General features: G+C 38.9%; 1 protein-coding gene across 1 annotated transcript in view; it reads left to right on the top strand.

Moving 5' to 3' along the window:
* TSNARE1 (t-SNARE domain containing 1) overlaps nucleotides 1-20,018 on the top strand; it is a 453,856-nt gene extending 433,838 nt beyond the window's left edge. The window contains exon 15 of the mRNA XM_041420840.1: nucleotides 19,668-20,018. The gene's annotated coding sequence lies outside the window, so the exon portion shown is untranslated. The remainder of the gene's footprint in view (nucleotides 1-19,667) is intronic.
* Nucleotides 20,019-20,554: the final 536 nt, after the last annotated feature.

Below are 20,554 nucleotides of genomic sequence, written 5' to 3'. Positions count from 1 at the left end.
TCCGTTCCAATTTTTAATGTGTCATTATCTTTCCAAGTGAAACTTCTCTCAGACTTGGACTGGCCTCACAAATGAAAGCTGGTCTGAGGTTTTTACTGATGTGGAGCTGTTAAGCAGTCATGGAATGGCTGATTTGCTTTCTCAATTCCTAACAAATTGCAGGAAATTGTCCCACTGACACTCACCTGTGTGTTCTGGCTTCAAGAACCAATGGCACAATTCCTACCTTTCTTTTTAACCTTTTGTGGTACTTGAATGCCTTGAGTGGTGAGCACCACAACTTCAGCTGATTTGTAGTGCTCTGGGGTAATTTGTGGCCATTTTTCATTTCTGGACAGCTTTTCAACTGAGTAAAGTATTCAAAAGCAATCCTGAATCTTTCGTATTTTTGAGAAGTTTCCTCAGGTCTGCACTTGGTGCTTTAGGTGCCAAAGCACCTTGGAAGGCTTTACCTTTAGTAGGATTTCTTCTGCAAACTGACGTGTTGGCTGGTACATAACCCCATGGCTGAGTGCTCACAGCATATCAAGACAACTTCAAAAGCCCCAGCCCTGCTATAAAAAAACCCAAAAAACCACAAAAACAAAAAACAAAACAAAAAACAAAACAAAACAAAACAAAAAAAAAACCCAACAACAGCTGAAAGCAATTAGATGAAAGGAATTTCATAACTTTTCTATGACAACAACCTTTGGTATTCTTAGTACATTTTATTTTGAGCAGTGAGTCACACAAATGCAGAGAGAAACAACAAAGAGGCCGTCAAGTTCCATTACGGTAGCTCGATGGTGGATGACAAGGGCATCTGGTTGATAGAACAGAACAGAAAATTGCACTTTGTCTGGCAATTAGGGGAACAAAATGGAAAAAATTGTCACTGTCTTATTTCTGTTTAACTTCAAAAAGTACATTTAATTCTGCCTGGGGAAGTTCTGTAGGTGGCTGCCTGCCTTGAAGTCCTGCTGAAGCATCAATTTGTGTTCAAAGTGGAGAAGTAAACTGGGTGATGAAATATTCATCTGACTAAATTTCTGACTTTTGTTGTTGTTGTTGTTGTTTTGCTGTTCTTTAAAAAAAAATAATAATAAAAGAATAAAAAGAAAAAGGTCCCATTGCTGACTGGCTTCATCTTGGGTGCTGATGTAACCATTCTTGACAGAATATTGTTTTTTAATGAACTTTGCAGCTGGTTGGTGTTTGGTGCCAGAAGGACTGAGTGAAGCTGTGGACACTGGAAACAAACTTCTTTTTTTCCAGAGTTTGAATCAAAAGCTGAATTTGTGTGCATCCTCTAAAAGGTCTAAAACAACCCAGAGATCCCTGTCCTGTGCTCCACTAAGGCTGATCACAGTACCTGCAGCTAGCAGAATAGGCATAAAAAAAGATAGCAATTTTGTGACACATTTTTCCCATCTTTGCAAGATTACTGGCTCAATATTCAAAAGGGAATTTGAATGAGTTATGCCAAAAATTTCATTTCAAGCTGTAAATAATGTTTTTTGTTCTCTCTTTTTTCCTGATTTTTTTTTTTGTGTGATTTTGAAAAAAATGTGACTTTCTTCTCTGAGCACAAACCAAATACAGCCCATTACCAGCTAGATTTAATATTAAAATCCAAGGAGTTTTTATTTTTCCCCACAAAGGGAGCTGAATTCCAAAGTCTTGCCCACTGGGCCAAGGTGGAGGTCACAGAGAGCACAGTCTGCTGTGATGAAACTACACAGAGCAGTAGCAGCAGCAGAACTGGGTGAATTGGGACCCAAATTACGTAGATTATACACTTCCTGTACTTTCTCAGGTTTCTAATTCCATTATTAAAATGTTCAGCATTATCACTTAATTGTTCTTAATGACTTCATACATAACAAGCCACTGTTAAAACAGAATTAAACTGTCTGTTCTCTCTGCCTTCCAAATGTTTTATGAAAAGAAGTGGAAAGCACCCCACAATTTGCATTTATTTATAGCGTTTAAGGAAACCCAGCAAGTCACATCACATCTTCATCCAGCAGGATTGGAAGGTTTTCCATTAGGATAAAAGACATTTTCAGGTTTTTCACTGAGAGGCAGGTCAGTTGCTTGACTCAGCAGGGTAGTGGTCCTGGCACCAAGTCTGTCAGAGTTCAAGAAAGGTGTGGACAAAGCTTTTTGTCAGATGGTTTGGTTTTAATATGGGCCCCTTCCAACTTGAGATAGTCCATGATCCTAAATCAATTTGGGGTCAGTACCTCTTGGCAGAACATCTCTAAAGCTTTTTGATCATTCTAAGTGCTCCATGCTGTATAACACTTAAGTGAGACCTGGACTTTCCAGTTTGTCACCTCAGGCTCCATGAGGTCTTTCTGCATTTTGTTGCCCATCCCATCCCATCCCATCCCATCCCATCCCGTCGCTAAAACAAGAGTAGCAAGATAGGGCTCAGAGATAAGGCAAGAGCCCAACTTCCCAGTGAGTTTTCGTTTATGTTTGGACATGGCTTGTATAATTTTTAGAATGTGGTTTCAAACTAAGAGACAGTAGGTTTGGATTAAATAGGGGAAAAAATTCTTTACTCAGAGGGTGGCACAGGTTGCCTAGAGAAGCTGTGGCTGCCCCATCCCTGGAAGTGTCCAAGGCCAGGTTGGACAGGGCTTGGAGCAACCTGGGATGGTGGAAAGTGTCTGTCAGGGGGTGGAATGAAATTATCTTTAAGGTCCCTTCCAACCCAAATCATTCTCTCTTATTCTGTGAACATAGTTCATATTTAGAGTCCATGGACTAAAAAATGCAAGGGTTCAAGGCTTCATGGCACACTGTGAGCAGGGCTGGAAAGCAAGAGAGAGTAGCAGAACCAGGACTGTCACCTTCAAATGAGATTCATCTCCCCAAAGCACTCCTAGCATGTGACACCAGGGCCTGTGACAGAGGTTTTCTTTTCAAGCTGTCTATTCTGAGGTCTCACCCCCAAATATGATATGAAGGAACTGCAGTAGAAGACTTTTAAATGCAAATAGGAGAAGGGAAATGGCGTATGGCAGAAGGAGATGGGTGTGCTGTTGATGGAAGATTTGGGGTTTTTTTCTAGAATATTTTATGGTTATGTTGAAATGTGATGTTCTGCTGATGTTGAGGGTAGCCCATGTGGTTCTGAATTTTTCAAGGGATAATTTGCTTCAGCAAACTCTCCTTTTTTCTCTCTTCCTTTACATTAAGAAGTGTGATTTTATAGAGTTTGGAAATTCCTCTATTCCCTCTAGAAACAGTTTCTACAAAGTGTAGATCTTTCACTGGCAGTCCTTTAAAACAAAACAAGGAAACAAACAAATAAGAATCAAAAGAGAAAAGCATTAAGCAAAAAGATTGGCATTAATAGGAATTTCTGTCCTCCTGATTGCAAAATTTAGAAAATGAGAATCCACAAAATTACACAAACATGTTTTGCATTTCCAGAGCTAATTAGTGCATACTGGAATGGAGAAAATTACACCAACTTCTAAACAGAAATGTTAATTGTCAGCCTTTGTTTTTCAAGGCAGTAAGTGTACCTTGGCATTTCTGCCTTCTTCCCTGCACAGGGAAAGAGAAGGAAATCTATTTCCCCATTTGTCTTCAAGTCCTTTATTAAGACATCCTCTGTAATGACTACCCCCCAAAAAAATAGCCGTAGCTACAAAATATATTTATGTGTGTTTTGATTTCAAACTCTGTGAGTAGTGAGTCAGAATTCCTCGAGTTTCCAAAACACATACTCCTGGTTTATGTTAAAAGATTATGTTAAAGCTTTTGTATGGTTTTCTGGACTATACGTCAAAGTATTTTGGAGGTGATATTTTGAATTTTACCTTTTCTTTACTGGATTTGGGATTGCTATATGTACTTTTTTTAATTACCTGGAAGAAACATTAAGCCTGGAGCATATAATTTTGCCAATGAAGTTTGCAGAGATTGAGATTCCCATGAGACATATTTTCTCACATTTTCAGTTGTCTCAAATTTAAATAGTCCATGTAAAAACTGTTTCTTCAACAGAGTTTCTATACTATAGAGACATGAACCACGAATATCTATGAAATTTCAACAAATAAGAGAACTTAGGTTAATGTAAAGAATATATATATTAAAAAATTATCATTTTTAGTGAGAAAATGCAAAGAATGTCTGCATGGATTACAATTGCTTTTTTTGTAGTCATACAGATTTTTCCTCCTAAAAAGAACAGTCTCAATGCATTTGTATTCTTAGATTTCTGCCTCATAGAATTATAACACCACTGCAAAACACAGCTCTGAGAGTACCTCAGAGATCTGAATATTTGCTAAAATATAACTGAAATGATGAAATATCAGAAATTTGTGAATTCTTTTTTAATGCTTTCCTTTGGACACCAACCAATTTCGTATAGAGAAAGACAAATACTACCATAATAATAAACAAAATCCCTACATAAGCAGAAAGAGTGAGTTTCATAACAAACAATCAGATGGCTCCCAAGTCATTAAAAAGGTTATTACATTTGAAGGTAAAGGAAATCTCTATTTCTGTTTTCCCAAAGCATTTCTTTCATGCAAGGGCAAATATTTTCTGTCAGCATTTTGAAACTTATTCATGATGCACTATTTACATTTATCATTGTTATCCTTGCATCATTTTTTACTCACAGAAGAAATATGAAATGAGGCTCATGAAAACTTTTACTTTTGAATAAAATGTTGATGGTTTTAAATTATTGAAAAGTGTGGATTTATAGGAAGTACTGTATCCACATCTACATTTAAAAGGCCAAATTAATCCTACTTGTAATTAAATCAAGGCTTAGGCTCTATATCAAATGTTGCAGTGCATTTCTCTTGGATGGATGGATGGATGGATGGATGGATGGATGGATGGATGTGACCCAAGATTTTTTTATTGATGATGTCTCTGTGCTGACTTTTAAACATTGCTGTAAAACAACAGAAGTAATTTCAAACACTGTAGAAAGCAAATATTAGACTCCCTAGGCCTAATTCTCATTAACTTTAATGCCAATTTACACCACTCTTGCAGTGCATTGGGGCCATAAACTGAATTACACTAAGCATAAAATGTTTCTAATGTGAGAACCACACCAAGCGTGTTTGCAGCAGTTTTACAGCCAACTTCCCAAAGATGGTGCAACCCTCTCCAGTTTCCTAACAGAGGGTTCATCACGGCTGTTTTCTCAATTCCCAGTTGGAAAAGCTTCTTTCTTTCAGTTTGCACTGTTTTGGATTAGCTAGAAAAGCTTTAAAAAAAGTCCCCCTTCCAAAAAAAAAAAAAAAAAAAAAAAAAAATGTTAATTGCTGAAACTCTGTTATTGACTGCATGAACCCCATGCTGTACTTAGAATATCCCACCCCTGTGTACAGCTGATCCATGAGAATTACTTCTCAATTATTAGGTAAAACTTGACCAAAACAAGCCTGGCCACATAGGAAGAAACAAACAAACAAACAAAACAAAACAAAACAAAAAAAACCCCTAAAAATATAAACTAGGACGTTCTAGTCAAAAGTCTTAAGTGTGTTAAATAAAAGGAAAATTTAATATAAGAATTGATAATGTTCTAAGAATAAAATAAGAATAATATTTGATGTCATGGCTGGCATGACCTGCTAGGTCCATCAAAGTACTTCCAGTGTGGCAGCCGTGAGTAGATCTAATTTTCTCACACAGACTTTCAAATCTGACATGGATCTACAGATAGTTTGGGAAATACAATTGGAAATACTCATAAACATTTTAATACTTTTCCATTTTTTATTTCTTGCAGTTAAAATTCAGTAGAAATCCAATATGAAATCTTTGCTTTGTTGGAAACATCCAGTTCTGCCTTTTTAAAATACTGAACTGTTGCAGAGAGTGATGAATAATAATGAAAATAAAAACTCTACATTAATTATAATTTTCTTAATAAGGAATTCAGATGGAGGAATAAAATAACAAGAGATTTTCTCAATAAAGGAATTAATGCTCTGAGAACACATTCACAGAACATTGTTTTTTATGGTACACCGATGGACACTGGAAGATGGAACAAATAGAGGAAAATCACTGATTAAATAAATATTTAACACATTTAATTGATTCACAGTTTTTGTAGAACAAGGTAACACACAGAGTGTTTTATCAACAGCACACATTAAATACTTTGCATGTTCTGTACCCTTGCAGAAGGAAAACTGAGCTGCTGCAGGTGCTTCACCCTGGATGATGCAGTCCCAGAAATGGTGCAGGAATATCAGCAGGCAGAATTATCTGCAGTGCCACATTGGATGATGCAGCCACTCTGTATCAGAGCTCCCTAGAATGGGGTCCCTATCAATCCCCAGAGGGTAAAAACTTGCTACAGGCCTTTTGGGACAAATTAAACTTACCCTGTGAAGTGGGAAAAAAATGCATGGGATGGAAGGAATGGTATTTATGGAAGCACAGTCAAGGAAAGACAGGAAGGTGAGACAGGCATCACACAGTGTTTGGGGTGAAGCAACAAAGCTATGAAATGGCAGCCATCCAAACAGATTTGGGAAACATTAAACCATGTAACAACCTCAACAGGAAAATCATCCTTTAGCCCTGTGGTCACTTTGGCTGGTAGTCTTATTTGCTGAATGCAATTGCTGCAGTTAAAAACCACAGTCTTACCAGTTCACACAGAATCATAGAATGGGTCAGGCTGGAAGGGACCACAGTGGGGTCACCTGGTGCCACCTCCCTGCTCCAGCAGGGCCATCCCAGAGCACAGGCACAGGACTGTGTCCAGAGGGTTCTGGAATATCTCCAGGGAGGGAGACTCCACACCCTCTCTGGGCAGTCTGTTCAGGGCTTGGTCATTGCCCAGGGAAGAAGTTCTGCCTCACGTTCAGGTGGAACTTTATGGGATCAGTTCCTGCCCATTCCTCTTGTCCCATTGCTGGACTCCACAGAGCAGAGCCTGGGCCCTCCTTTGACCCCTCCCTGCAGACAGGGACACACAGGGATGAGGTCTCCTCTAAGTTGTCTCTTCTCAAGGTTGAACAGCCCCAGCTCCCTCAGCTTCTCCTTATCAGAGATACTCCAGTCCCAAACCATCTTTATAACCCTTTCCTGAACCTGCTCCAGGAGTCCATGTCTGCCTTGTCCTGAGGAGCCCAGAGCTGGACAGAGCACTCCAGAAGTGCCTCACCAGGGCTGAGCAGAGGGGCAGGATCACCTCCCTCGGTCTGCTGGCAATGCTCTTCCTGATGCATCCCACGATCCCATTGGTCTTCTTGGCCAAAAGATCAGGACCTATTTGAAAGCTAAATGCTTCAATAAATCAGTTGTTTTCAAATAGGCCTCCCATTTCTGACTCTTTTCTTGGAATCTCTTTACCCTGTTTCCCCAGCAATGTGTCTGCACTGACTTTACCTTCTGAAGTTTTCTAGTCATTTTATGATTCAGCCCAAACTTGTTGAGACTGCAATATACAGGGGCAGAGGTACAGCAGAGGAAACATTATAAAAGTTTCAATCCTACTCCTAAACTCATGCAGGTATTGTTGGGCCAGCAGACTCTGAAATCAGCAGTGGTATTTCTGCTGCAAGGACAATGCCTCACACGGTAAATCTGCTGTGAAATGGTTTGTGATCAGCGAGTCTGAGTCCAAGGGGTTGCAAAAAACAGAAGCTCCTTCTAGGAAAGAAACAAGACCTCAAGCTGTTTCAAGCAGGAGTGGAAGAGTTCAATAAGAATTCATTATTTGAACTTTTTCTTTATTCTCTTCCCTTACATTTCTGTTCATTTTGCCCTCTGCTCCAACCCCAGTAGCTTGCACCCATCTGTTAAAATATAAAAAGGGCTCCCTCTGCTAGTGCCTATTAAAGTGCCATATGGCTGAGGTATAGCCTGAGGTGCTGAGCATCACAGAGTGCAGCTCTGCAGAATAAAGATTCCTGCACTTGAGGTTTAATTAGGTAAGTGCTTTTTAAGTAGCATCGCTGTTTCCCCTCAAAATATTTACTACTCCTCACCAAAGGACAAGGATGAAGCTGGTCTAAATCACAGCCTGACATGTTTAAATGAGTGTTCTCCTCCTTCTCATAACGATTCACTTCTCCTTCATCCTCAGAGTTGGGGATAACAGGCAAAGTGGTCTCCCAAATATGTGTGATCCCTCCTCCTGTGGAGGAGTCTTTCCAACCTCATCTCTGCTGCTGCAGACAAAGGTGTGCTCTGGGCTCCACCTGCTGCAGAGGAGGAGGGAGTTCTTTATTTCCAGGTGCAGCTGCACTACAGTTTTATTGAGGGGGAAATACAGGCAGGGATTGTGTGCTTTGAGGTGTCACTTCCAGTGATGGGCTGGGGTGTGGTGCTGCGGGAATCTGCCACCTCCAAAGAAGGAATTCCAAACTAGGAACCCAGTGCAGAGAAGGCAAAAAACATCTTAAAAAACACTTGGTAAAGTGTAGTTTGAGTTTGTTCTGATGCTTCCAGCTGCTGCCAGCTGCAGGTGAACCACAAATATTATGCCTTTGATTTTTTAGTTTGATTGGTTGCTTGGTTTTTCAGTGTTGCTGTTATTCTTGTTAAGAGGAAAGTTCAGTATCTGAAGGGAAAGGATCTCCACTTGCTTGGTGCATGTGAGGTGTAGGCTTTTGTTCAGACCTGTTAAATATGATGTGTCCTCTGAAAAATTCCATGGGAAGTCCCAAAATTCATTGCTAAATACCATTGTCTTGGAGATCTTGGTTGTGCTGGGCAGAGAAGGCTGTGCATCAGCTACCAAAATGATTCTGTTTTCAAACTACAGAGACATAAAGAAAACTCAAAAATCTCTATTCCACGGATTCACACTAACTCCCTGGATTTTTCTATCTTGTATGTTGTCTACTCTAGTTTTTCACTTTTATGTTAAGCACCTCAGTCACTGTAGTACACAAGATCTGTTAAAACAGATATCCTTTTTTTTTTTTTTTTTGTTCCTTTGCCTCTTGTCTAATAGACTTGAGCTGTAAAAAAAGCTTTATTGATACCCAAAAGCTTTCTCTCTGTCTACTGGAGCCCTTAAATACTTCATCTCCCCTTTTTTCTCTCTTAATCCTTATAGCACTACATGCTAAGGAATAAATAAAATCTTAATCATTGTTCCTTTGCCTCTTGTCTAATAGACTTGAGCTGTAAAAAAAGCTTTATTGATACCCAAAAGCTTTCTGTCTGTCTACTGGAGCCATTAAATACTTCATCTCCCCTCTTTTCTCTCTTAATCCCTTATAGCACTACATGCTAAGGAATAAATAAAATCTTAATCATTTCTGCTCCCAGAAATGGAACCAGAGGCATGATGCAGAATATGTAATGTATAGCTGACTCTTCAGTGATTACTCATGATTATCTTCCCTCCCCAACAAACTCCTGTTTCTTTCCAAAAGAAAATGGAGACACTTCTGGAGCTCTACATAATCCCTTTAGTGCTGCTCTTCCCAGCAGTGATAATAAACAGGGAAGAGTTAAATGGATGCAGCACCCTGATAAATCTGACACAGCTGATTTTGGAAATTTTAGGACACCCAGCCTGGCCAGCACAAAATATTTCACCCCTTCACTGTCTCCAATAGTACCCATGAACAAGGAAGAGTACTCAAGGAAGAGTAAAACAAATTATGTACATAAAAAATTCCCTGGGCACTGTCCAAGCTTCTGATTATCTCCTGCTCAGGGAGTTCTGACATTGTATCTTGCTCAGTAACTCAGAGATCTTTCTTTGAAATATTTTTCTATTCATCCCTTCAACCTGTGGGTTTTATTTTATTCATTTTTGGTGAGTGTGGCAGGAGAACATACATATTGGAGGACAGGATTGCTTTTCTGTGCACAAACATTATGGGGAAAACAAGATGGGAATTGTATCCATGCAGTAACTAAAGAGTTTACAAGGCTTTAATTAGATGGGTCCCAGTAAGATCTAACATGAGAGTTGATACTTATTGCTTATTTCCAATAATGCTACCCAAGAAAATGAAGATAATCTGGATTCCATATGAAAATGGGAATCCAGATTTGTGTGTACATTAAAAAAGAAAAAGGAGGAAGGGAGGGACGGAGGGAGGGAGGAAGGAAGGAAGGAAGGAAGGAAGGAAGGAAGGAAGGAAGGAAGGAAGGAAAATTACAAGGCACATTATGAATAAAGGCTTCTTTCTGATACTAGTGTTTTGGTTTTTTTTTTTACTAGTGGTAAAAGATACACTCTTTTATCTGGTCCTTGAAAATTTATTTATACAAAAAAATATACAAGGCAAACCATAAAACCTGTGAACAGAATAAGGTAGTAAAGAAATATTTACTTCAGCATTAGAATATTATAAAAAAGAAAGATGAGATTACTGTCACTGAAGTTTAGACAGCTAAACCTGAACTTGTCACTTGATGTTCCCTTTCAGGCTAATGCATAGATATTTTTTTCTTTAGCTATTGAATAGATTTGTTAAACATGAGCCAGACTGTCCTCTTTCGTTTCTAAAGAGAAAAGAGGGTGATTTGTGTTGATCTGGAACATTTGAATTTGAATGAAAGGAATCTCATCCATAATATTCCATATTGACTAATCTGGAACAGTAGCAAATGGAATAAACATCCACTAGGCAGGATATTTCACCCACCCACACTGGAAGAATGGTGGAAGAGATCAAAAGGAAAGTCAACTCAGCTATTTTCATCCTTATTTATGAACAGCCCACTAAGGTCCAAATGAGGAGGTGTCCAAAAGATTTATCAAGGTTATCCACAAATATCAGAGTGAAATCCCTGACATATGTACATTTTCCTGCCATAAGCAGGGATCAACTGCATTAGTCTCCCTGGTGTCTGCTAAAATATCTCTTTTCTGATGGGATTAGGGTTTGCATTAATCCAGCACTGACTGCTAGAGTGTAAGCAAAGAAAACAAGTGAAACTTCCTTCCATCCTGTGCCTCAACCCTGGCACCATCTGTAGGAATAACACCAGCATATGTATGTAAAACCAGCATCACCCAGAGTTAACAACAGCTAGAGCCCAGATGGATGAAAAAAATGCATTATATTTACATCTATAGAATTTATTAGTTCTTTTTTAATTAGCTCTCTATGCAGCAATTTATTTCCAGTGCTGTTCTTAATGAAAACATTTTAAGTTGCAGTTCTATTTCCAGTGTTGAGTTTTGTCCATTCCATCTCTGTCCTCATTGACTAAAACCAGTTTTGTTTCCTTCATAATTAAATAGTCTTTAAAAAAAATTATTTGAGGAAGGTACTTCTTGTGTTTAAATATGCATTGCTGCTGCTCTGAAAACACCCATCAGTGCATGAGACAGCAACTCTTGCTATGCAAGTGTGGTTTTTTTTTCCTGATTGGGAACATTTTCAACTCTCATTTTCCCTAGTTCTGCACAAACCACAGTATTCTGCCACCAGCTCCCTTCCCTTTCAGCAGAACTGGAGCATACAGTTCCTGCTCCCTTAGCTGGAATAGTTTAATGCCAACCATTTTGTGTGTCTTCTGTGGGCATTTTTAAGGTTTATTTCCAGTAACACATGAATGAGAATTTAAGGGTTTCTGTCACCTTTTACAGCTGTGATTTGCTCACTCTGTAGTTAAAAGCAGCTGCAAGGTGAAAGCCTGGTATTTCCCCATGGCAGGTTCTCAGGGATGGTGGAATGAGGCACTGGATGGGCACTGAGAGATTTGCATCCTTGGCAGCCTTGGCTGTGTACTCCAGTGCTTAAGCATCCATCTCCTTGAATCTGTCCTGCAACCAGACACATTTTAACATAAGTCAGCATTTTTCCTCCTGATACTTAATCCAAGATGAAAGTCAAATGCCAGTAATTCTGCTTGTTCCCAAAAAAACCACAAGATTTGCCACTCTGGTGCAAATGGATGAGTTGCCAGGTCTGCTATCTAATTCTCTCTTAGTGTCTCAGCTGGCCAGTGTTTTATGCCTCTCGTTTTTACATTATCCTGAGTGCTTCCCAGAATAATTCCACATATTCATGAAGCTGCTTTTCTCTCTCCTTCCTCCCTCCACACTGCAGGAGTTGCCAAATATGAGTCAGGGAGCTCTGTCCTGCTAGGGAAAGGCAGTGGCTACTCAGACCAGAAGAGATGTGACCTCTTTCACAGAACCATCTTGCAGCTGAGCAAAGTTACTGCAGCTTAAATTGCAAAGTGAACCCATGGATGAAGAACAGGCAATGGTATTTTCTTGGTCATTCAGTCACTTAGATTTAGATCACACATTGCTGGAAATTTCAGCCTTCTTGTCAAGGCAACAAAATAAAGTCATAGCCGTCCTCTGTAACTTGAGCCTCGCTCTTCTGAGTTTCAGCCCTCAGAAAGAGATTATTCCAGATGAATTTATTTAGTTTGTTATTGGGATCTTGTGAAGGAAATCCCAAATTGCAAGGGATTTTTTTTCTTGAGAAGTAGAATCATAGAATTGTTGAGGTTCCCAAAGACCTCTAAGGTCATTGAGTTCAACTGTCCTCCTACCCCCACCACCAAGCTCACCACTGAACCAAGTCCTTGGGTGCATATGCACACTTTTTTTTTCCACTTCCAGGGATGGTGACTTTACCACTTCCATGGGCAGCCTGCTCCATTGCTTTACAACCATTTCCATGAAAGAAATCCTCTTAATATCAACTCTATATCTTCTCTGGCACAACTTGAGAGCATTTCCTCTTCTCCTGTCTTTTGTTACCTGGGAGAAGAGACTGACACCCACCTCTCTATTACTTCCATTCAGGTGTAGAAAGCAATAAGGTTACCCTTCAGCCTCCTTTTCCTCCAGGCTAAACAGGGTGACAATACTTCTACAAGAAAAGTAATATTAAGAGAAAATGAGTACGCATTTCTTTTGAGGAAGCCTGTGTCTTGTGACCTTGAGAAGAAATAAGACCTTATTATTAAGTGGGTTTGATTCTTTCTCTTTCCTGACTTGCTATAGCACAGGCATGAAGTTTGTGCTTCAGGTAGCTCCTGAGGTTTCCTGTCAGAACTTTCTGGGAGAACTTGCTAGAACTCAAATTTTAAACCTCACACAACCTCAAAAAATGCATTCAAGGCTTATCTCAACTGTATCACTCAAAAAAAAAAAAAAAGTTGCTGTAGGCTGAAAATGAACTTTTTCTTGGATTAAACATTGTCATGTTAAAGAACTATGCAATGACTTTTCAATCATACCGAACTCTGCCACGCACAGCAGGCTATGAGAGAAAAAATGAGGTCAGCTCACTCATAAATAGATTTTCCCCTTGTTATAATGTGATAAGACAATGCTGCTGAGATTCGCTCTTCACTTGCCATTTAATCAGAGCCGAGTTTGCAATGTCATTACCCGATGTTTCACATATTCAACACCAGGTAATTTAAAAATCTTTATGCAAATGGCCCTGCTACTTCTATAACAGCATTTGTTTTTAACAGGTTGGGTAAAATTACTCTAATTCATTATGTGTCACCTCCCAGGCTCTGGGCATTCCACCTTTGTGAAATGAATTTTCTCATGATCCCCGAAGTTCAGCTAGCAACATTCACTTCTGAAATGTGATATCACCCATTGCATCTCTTGCCATTATTATGTCATCTTCTGCAGCTCTGCCTCCCAGGTCCAAATTCTGAGCTGCTTTTTTACATGTTTATGTGAGTACCAGCTGGACGTTTCTTAAAAGCTTTGCCATGTACTGTGCACTGCTAAGACAAATCTTTAGGTGTCAGACAGAAAAGCACAGGGGTAAATTCTTACTGGGCACATGACAAAACATGAAGATGGAAAAGATTTGGGATTTCTTTCAGTGTAGTGAATCCCAAGGAACTGGCTTGGATAGACAACACCCTTCTTGGACCCCCAAACAGTGCCTGGACTGTGGGCTTGGGATTTTTTGCTGGATTTTGTTTTGTTTTGTTCCCAATATCATCTAATTCCTTGTTTTAGTTTTGTTTTAGGGTTAACCCATACTCTCCACAAAACACATCTATGTTCTTGTGGTGGTCCCTGACAGATATCCATTCACTTGCATTAATATCTTTATCTAAAACTCCTATTTTTAACAATGATCTGCTGCTCCAAATTTGAAGAACTTCATCTCAGGGCCAATAATACTCTAGACCTCCAAAGGACCTGGATTTCTACTGGGCCATCTTTCTAAACAGCAAAAGAAATTATTTCAGTAAAGTTGAATCAAAGGTGGCTTCTGGGAACCATTGATGCAATTAAGAGAAAGCACAGGGGAAATAAAAGTGTAAGTGAATATTAAGCCATATTGCAAGGGGTATATCATCACCCTGCCATCTCATTTTTTTTCTGACAGAAGACTCTTGGGTTATTAGGCCTGTCCTATTTTAAGGAGGTGCTGTTAGAACTCCAGTATAAGCAGAAATGACCAGAGTGGCTAAATAAGAACAGCAGCTTTCCTGCTGTGGGCAGTCGTGCACTGAAGAAATTCTGTAATGAAAAGTGGACATCATTTGCTTCCCTAGAAAATGAGTGGGAAGGATTCTTTAAAGAGATGAACCTTAACTGATGAAACAACAGTCTTTACTGAAGGCAAAATCTCATCATTGTGTACTACACTTGAAAAAAGACCCAGCTAAAGGCCTGGAAGGTTTACAATGTCAGAAATGTAATTCTCAGACTAATCTGCTATCTGATTAACTTCAGCTTCAAAGAGGCAGGAAACACCACAGGTTTTCTTAGTATTGTGACCTTTTTTCTTCCTTTCCTTGCCTTTTTTTTTTTTTTTATTTTCTATCCTGAAAATACATCATTAAAATTTATGTGTAAAGAAAAGCTGTTATATCAGGCCCATTTTGAAACCTTCATCAAAGTGATCAGAAAGGGTTTTCAGAGGCCATTCCCTGCCACCACAGATGGAGGAGATTAATTTCAAATGAGTTAAGCCATGAATTGCACCCCAACTGCAGAGAAAGGTTATCTGACTTAGGATAAATGTGATGTTGATGTTCAAAGCTGATGATCTGTTGAATCCTAAACACAGAAGCAAAGTATATTTACTGTATTTTTTTGTCAGGAAATGAAAATCAGAATATTAGCGGCTACAAGGAACTAGAGTAAAAAAAATGTAAACAACCATAGATTTCCTGCTTTCCCTTTAATACTCTCTTAGGGGTTTCAGAAATAGAAAATTTAGATCCTCATGTTACAAGATGCTGTCTCCAATACCAGCCTCACCGATTAATTTAGGTTCTACATTCACACCATGAATGAGATGATGTCACAGGATTTCAGCTCTGTGATATTTGGAAGCTACTTTGCAATGTACATCTGAAACTATAAAGTATGCAGCAGTTTCAGAGGAAAGCAGATAAAGTGTGTTGTGACATGGATTTAATTAGTGTAAATTTGCATATGGGAAGGTTTCAGTTTGAAAACATTAAAAGACAGTAGTGCCTTGGAAACAGGCTCACCAGAACACTGAAAATAAAACTCAAAATAAGATAAAACAAAACTAAATTAAACAAAAAATGGCAAGACAAAGTCAAGGGCTTAACATTTCCTTTCTGTGGGGTCCAACTCAAGACACCTGTGCTGAGGGTCCAGCATTGGCACAGACTCCCTCCCTGCCCGAGTTTGACATGTTGGGAAGGACCTTTAATAACTGAAGAGCTGTTTTCATGTCCATGTTTTCAGTGCTCACCACCAAAACCCATCTGTTCATTCCATGACTTTGCAGAGCAGCTGCAAGACCTTTCCTATGGGCCTGATGCAAGGCTGGGTGAAGTCAGTGAGAGTGTTTGCATGGACTTTAATGAGATTTGGATCACTCTGCCCTTTCACTGAGGCAGAATTCTACTTGGTAATTTCGTGGACCACCTTCAATCATCTCGGTCAGCTTCTAATGACTGTCATTGTTTCACACTTTTGAAGAAGCATTCAACCACCCAAAACCTCTGCACATATAATGGTCATCTACTATTAATAATGGACTGTGATTTATCTGGATGAGCCTTCCCCAACAGAGAAGTTCATTGGGATTTGTATCTATGAGAAAGTCTTAAATCCATATAAATTTGCAAATGTCAAAGGTTGTATTATCACAGCTTATTTACACAGTGTGATATGCATCCCCATATTTGTCCAGACAGAGATCTCACTTGATTTGAAACAACAGCAGGTAGGGACAAATTATTATTTATTACTCTGGATAATTTATCTTCCTGTAAGACCATCTCTTTAATTCACAGCCAGAACAGCCCAGAATAAAAAAAAACAAGCAGAGTCTACAGTGTAAACCTCAAAGAGGGGAAAGATTCCTCTCTGAGCTAAGGAGGGCTGGAGGATGGATCCTTACCTCAGGTTCCTGTTGCAGCCCAGAGCTACCACACGGCTGGAGCAGCTCTTTACGGTCTGTTTTAACAGTTCTCAGTGAAGAGATCTGTCAGCTTTCATAGAAGCATAATTTTTTATTTGCCCTCTCTCTTTAGGCATGAAGGAAAAAAAAAATCAAGAAAATACATCTGTTTCCTTTTAATGATTATGAAAATAATAGAAATAACTCACAGAAATATAGACAGACAAAGCCTCAAGTCAGACACATTTATACCAGTAAAGTTCCCAAGACATTAAAGAAAACCTAGGATATATTCCAGCATAATTTTAATTAATTTCTTTCTAAAGTTTGTTATTTAGTTCTCTATTTGTATAACAACTAAGATAAAACAGTATAGTCCATGAGTAGAACTGCTAAACTCAGCATAATTATTACTACCCAAGAAGCAAAAAACCATCTTTAATCAAACCTAAGAGTATGACAGAACTCAAACTCCCTCTCAGTAACTTAAATTCATTTTTATCCTCAAGCAAACCTGAAAGGTATATGAAGTCTGTTAGGTTTTTGGCCCAAGAACATCTTTTAGTCAGTTTATGTCTGGAGAATCTCTCTTGCTGCATTCCAAGCCTGTAGATTACCTATTTCTCATTGAAATGGCTTTTTGCATTTTAAATATTTAAATTTCAATAAATATTTTCCCTGCCTGCAAATCAAAATTCAGAATCCCCAGCAGCTGCAGAGCCTGCTAAGATCAATGGCCTTTGCTGGACACAGGGTTTGGGTTCATGTCCAGCCCATGGTGCTCTTCATCCCAGTGCTTGGAGAACTCTGTCCAAGCTCCAGAGGATCTGTGTTCTTTTTCTCCTGGACACAGACATGTGTGTGCCTGCACAGGAGCTCTCTGACATGTGAGGAGAGGCTGAGAGAGCTGGGACTGCAGCCTAGGGAAGGGAAGGCTCTGGTGAACCTTTCCCATCTATAAATACCCGAGGCAGGGGGATAAAGAAGGTAGAAGCAGGCTTTTCTCAGTGGTTTATATTGACAGGTCCAAAGGCAGTGATCTCAGCCTGAAAAATATGAAAAAACTTTTGAGCATATGAAAACACTTTTTTTTTTCTTTTTTTTTTTTTTTTTTTAGAAAAAGATTCACCAATGGGGGAAATGGATTGCTGAGAGTTATGGAAAAACCCTTTTTTTTTTTTTTTTTTTTTTTTTTTTTAGTATAAGATTGACCAATTGGGGAAATGGATTGCTGAGAGTTATGGAGCCTCCAGCTTTGGAGCTATTCAAAATCCAACTGGACACAGCCCTGATCACTCTGCTTTATCTCCAGAATTTCTGTGAATTTCTGTGATTCTGTAACTGGAACAGGTGATAAATGTTGTTGACTAGCACCTGCAGAAACAGGGTAGGATTCTATAATGCCATAAAATGGTTTAGGTTGGAAGAGACCTTCAAGGTTTACCTAGAGTCTTTCCTCTTTAAAAAGTGCTGGGAAATATTAAATAAACAGAAAAGTGAGAATAGCTCCCAAGTGAAAGGAAAATTTAAACGATAAGTGGCGTCCATCCCCTTTCCAGAGCTTTTTTACTTATGTGAGTGACTAGAGCAACTCGTCTTGTGACATTAAAAGGACTTTGGCTGCTGAATTTGTGCAGCTAAATTTAGATGTCAACAGCGAACCTTTCTGCATCTGGGAAAGTCATCCTGAAGATCCCTTTGCAGTTAATGTGAGTCAATACCAGCCAGTGAAATTTAGGTCAATATGGAGTTGATTACTTTATTCAAATGATCCCCACCCTAAAAACCCTAAAAATCTTTGGCTGTATTGATTAGATTTGTAATTACTGTAATAAGAGCCTGGAGCCTGGGAGTCATTCTACTCAGATGGAGGTGCTTAGACCTTGAATTAGCTGGGATGAATGTCATCTTCAGAAAGGTACCCTTCCCATTAGAGTGTTTCTATTGCCTCTTTGAGGTGTTTATGTGAATACAATGCAGGAACCTTCATCTCTGCTTTGTATCTGCAGCACAGCACATAATGGACATCTGGTTTCAAAAATATTATCTGAGCAATCTTCTAATGAGCAGTTTAAAAATTAGCATAAATGAAAATATGTTTGTGTCTGTATTTGGCTGCTTTGTGTCTGATCGTGGTCTATTTTAACACCTTGTTGGTTTGAAGTAAAGCATAATTAAAACAGTGTTTCTGAGGCTTTCACCTGTATTAAAAGCAGCTAGAAAAAAAGAAGTTGTTATCAGTTATGTCTTCAGTAATAATAATGACAGACCAGTTTTTCATTCCTTTCCTCACCCTGGATAACAAGTTTAACTAGATTTTCTTAGACTGCATGTGTACACAAACGCAGTCACTGAGGAAGCAGAGGTAGAATAAACACAAACACTACAAAAGCCGGATGATATATTTCATAGTGATGCTTCTTACAAATACTCAGGGCTGTTTCATAGGTGGTGAGTGCAAAAATACAATCTGTGTAACCTCAGAAGTGCAAAGTACTGATCTTGTAGGTGCTGTCCCACTGCTCATGTCGTTCTTAAGAAGTTTCTTTTACAGTAATTGGAGAGAAAAAGACTCTTTGATCAAAAAGTCCCTATTTTTTTTATTTCATTAACTTGTCTACATGAATAGTGTAAACATTTTATGGTTTAGATCTACATGGTTTTGATCTCTAATTAGACATCTACAAGTTATAATGAGTTGTTCCTAGTCAGAGGAAGTGCCTAAGGTTTTCATTTTTTCACAGCATGGAAAAATGGGAAACAATACAATTTCTCAGCTATATTGTCTCCAGAAAAGTGCACCAGTGCCATGCTCTTTCTTTTATTCTTTGTCCATTTTGCAGAAAACTAATTTTTAAAACTAAATGCACTTTTCTCCAGGTATGGGAATTGCTGGCATTGAAGAGAACACAAAAATTACTTTTTTCCTTGCTACAGCAGATTAAATGCTGTATTTTCTTGATGAATTTGGGGGTTTTTTTCTGTATTCTCAGTCATAGAATCACAGAACCATCAAAAATTTTGGGTTGGAAGGGACCTTAAAGACAATCTCATTCCAACCTCTCTGCCATGGGCAGGGAATCTTCCCCTAGACCTGGTTATTCACAGCCCCTTCCAACCTGGTTTTGAATATTTCCAGGGGCTCAGAGTCCACAGCCTTTGTGGGTAATCTGTCCCAGCCTTCTCATCCCTTCCACTTCCACAATTACCTTAGCCTGGAATCAGTGAAAATACAATTCCCTGAGCTTGGTCTGCTTTGTTATCTCTGCCTTTTGGGAGCAGCCACCCCTCCATCAGTGACACACCCCTGCACCAGAAATTGGGGATCCTGTGAATACTCACCAGCTGTTCTTGGTTTTACAGAGCCTGTGGTCACCCTGGGAAGTGGAATGGATTCTCAAGGCACTGCACATTCAGGCCCCACGTCCATGTCTGCATTTCTGATCACGTCATATTAAACCTGCTATAACCAACAAGCACTAATTGTATGAAAGAAAAGCTAACTTTTATACTGTGTTTTGGTATCATTGTGAATAATTTTGCCTATTCCCCCCCCCCCCTTTTGTCATAGGCATATTTTACCTTATGTTACAGATTTTAATTATGCCCCCTGTATCTGGGGAATTCTATTTCTTTGCCTCCATATTTGCTATGCAATGTGATGTAAGATAAGTAGCTGTTAATTCATCTCTATTGTTTGTGTTTTTAACACGCTCCAAGATCTCCAATTCTGCTCTTTTAAAACTGTGAAAGTCAAGTTGTTTGTCTTGTTGGGTTTTTTTTGGTTTTTTTGGTTTTTTTTGGTGTGTTGTTTTGGGTTTTTTTTTTTTGGTGGGTTTGGTTTTTTAGTTTTTTGTTGTTGTTGTTGTTTTCTTTGTGTGTGTGGGTTTTTGTGTTTTGTTGTTTTTTTTTTTTGTTACTGTTTTAGTATGTTTAAAACTTAATTTGGCTCAGATTCCCCTGCTGCGCACTGCTGCTTTAGAATTTGCTCTGCTGGATCTGAGCTAAGCACTTCCACAATTTCATGTGCCGTTTACAACACATCAATTAGATGCTTATTTGATCCCACTGTATGCACAGAACACGATATTTATTCATGAGGAACGTCACTGAAAGAGCAGGACAAATAAACAAAACATTATATTACAATTTTTTGGTGGCCTTTAAAAAAAAAGCAAGCAAGATATCTCATGAAAAATGCCAAATCTTGCTTTAGACTTCATTTAAAAGGTTTCAATGCAACCAACATT

This window comes from Onychostruthus taczanowskii, unplaced genomic scaffold (assembly GCF_017590055.1).
Source record: "Onychostruthus taczanowskii isolate IOZ18803 unplaced genomic scaffold, ASM1759005v1 scaffold66, whole genome shotgun sequence".
Taxonomy (NCBI): Eukaryota; Metazoa; Chordata; class Aves; order Passeriformes; family Passeridae; genus Onychostruthus; species Onychostruthus taczanowskii.
Note: the sequence above shows the minus strand (reverse complement) of the source record. Positions and strands in the feature narration are given on the sequence as shown.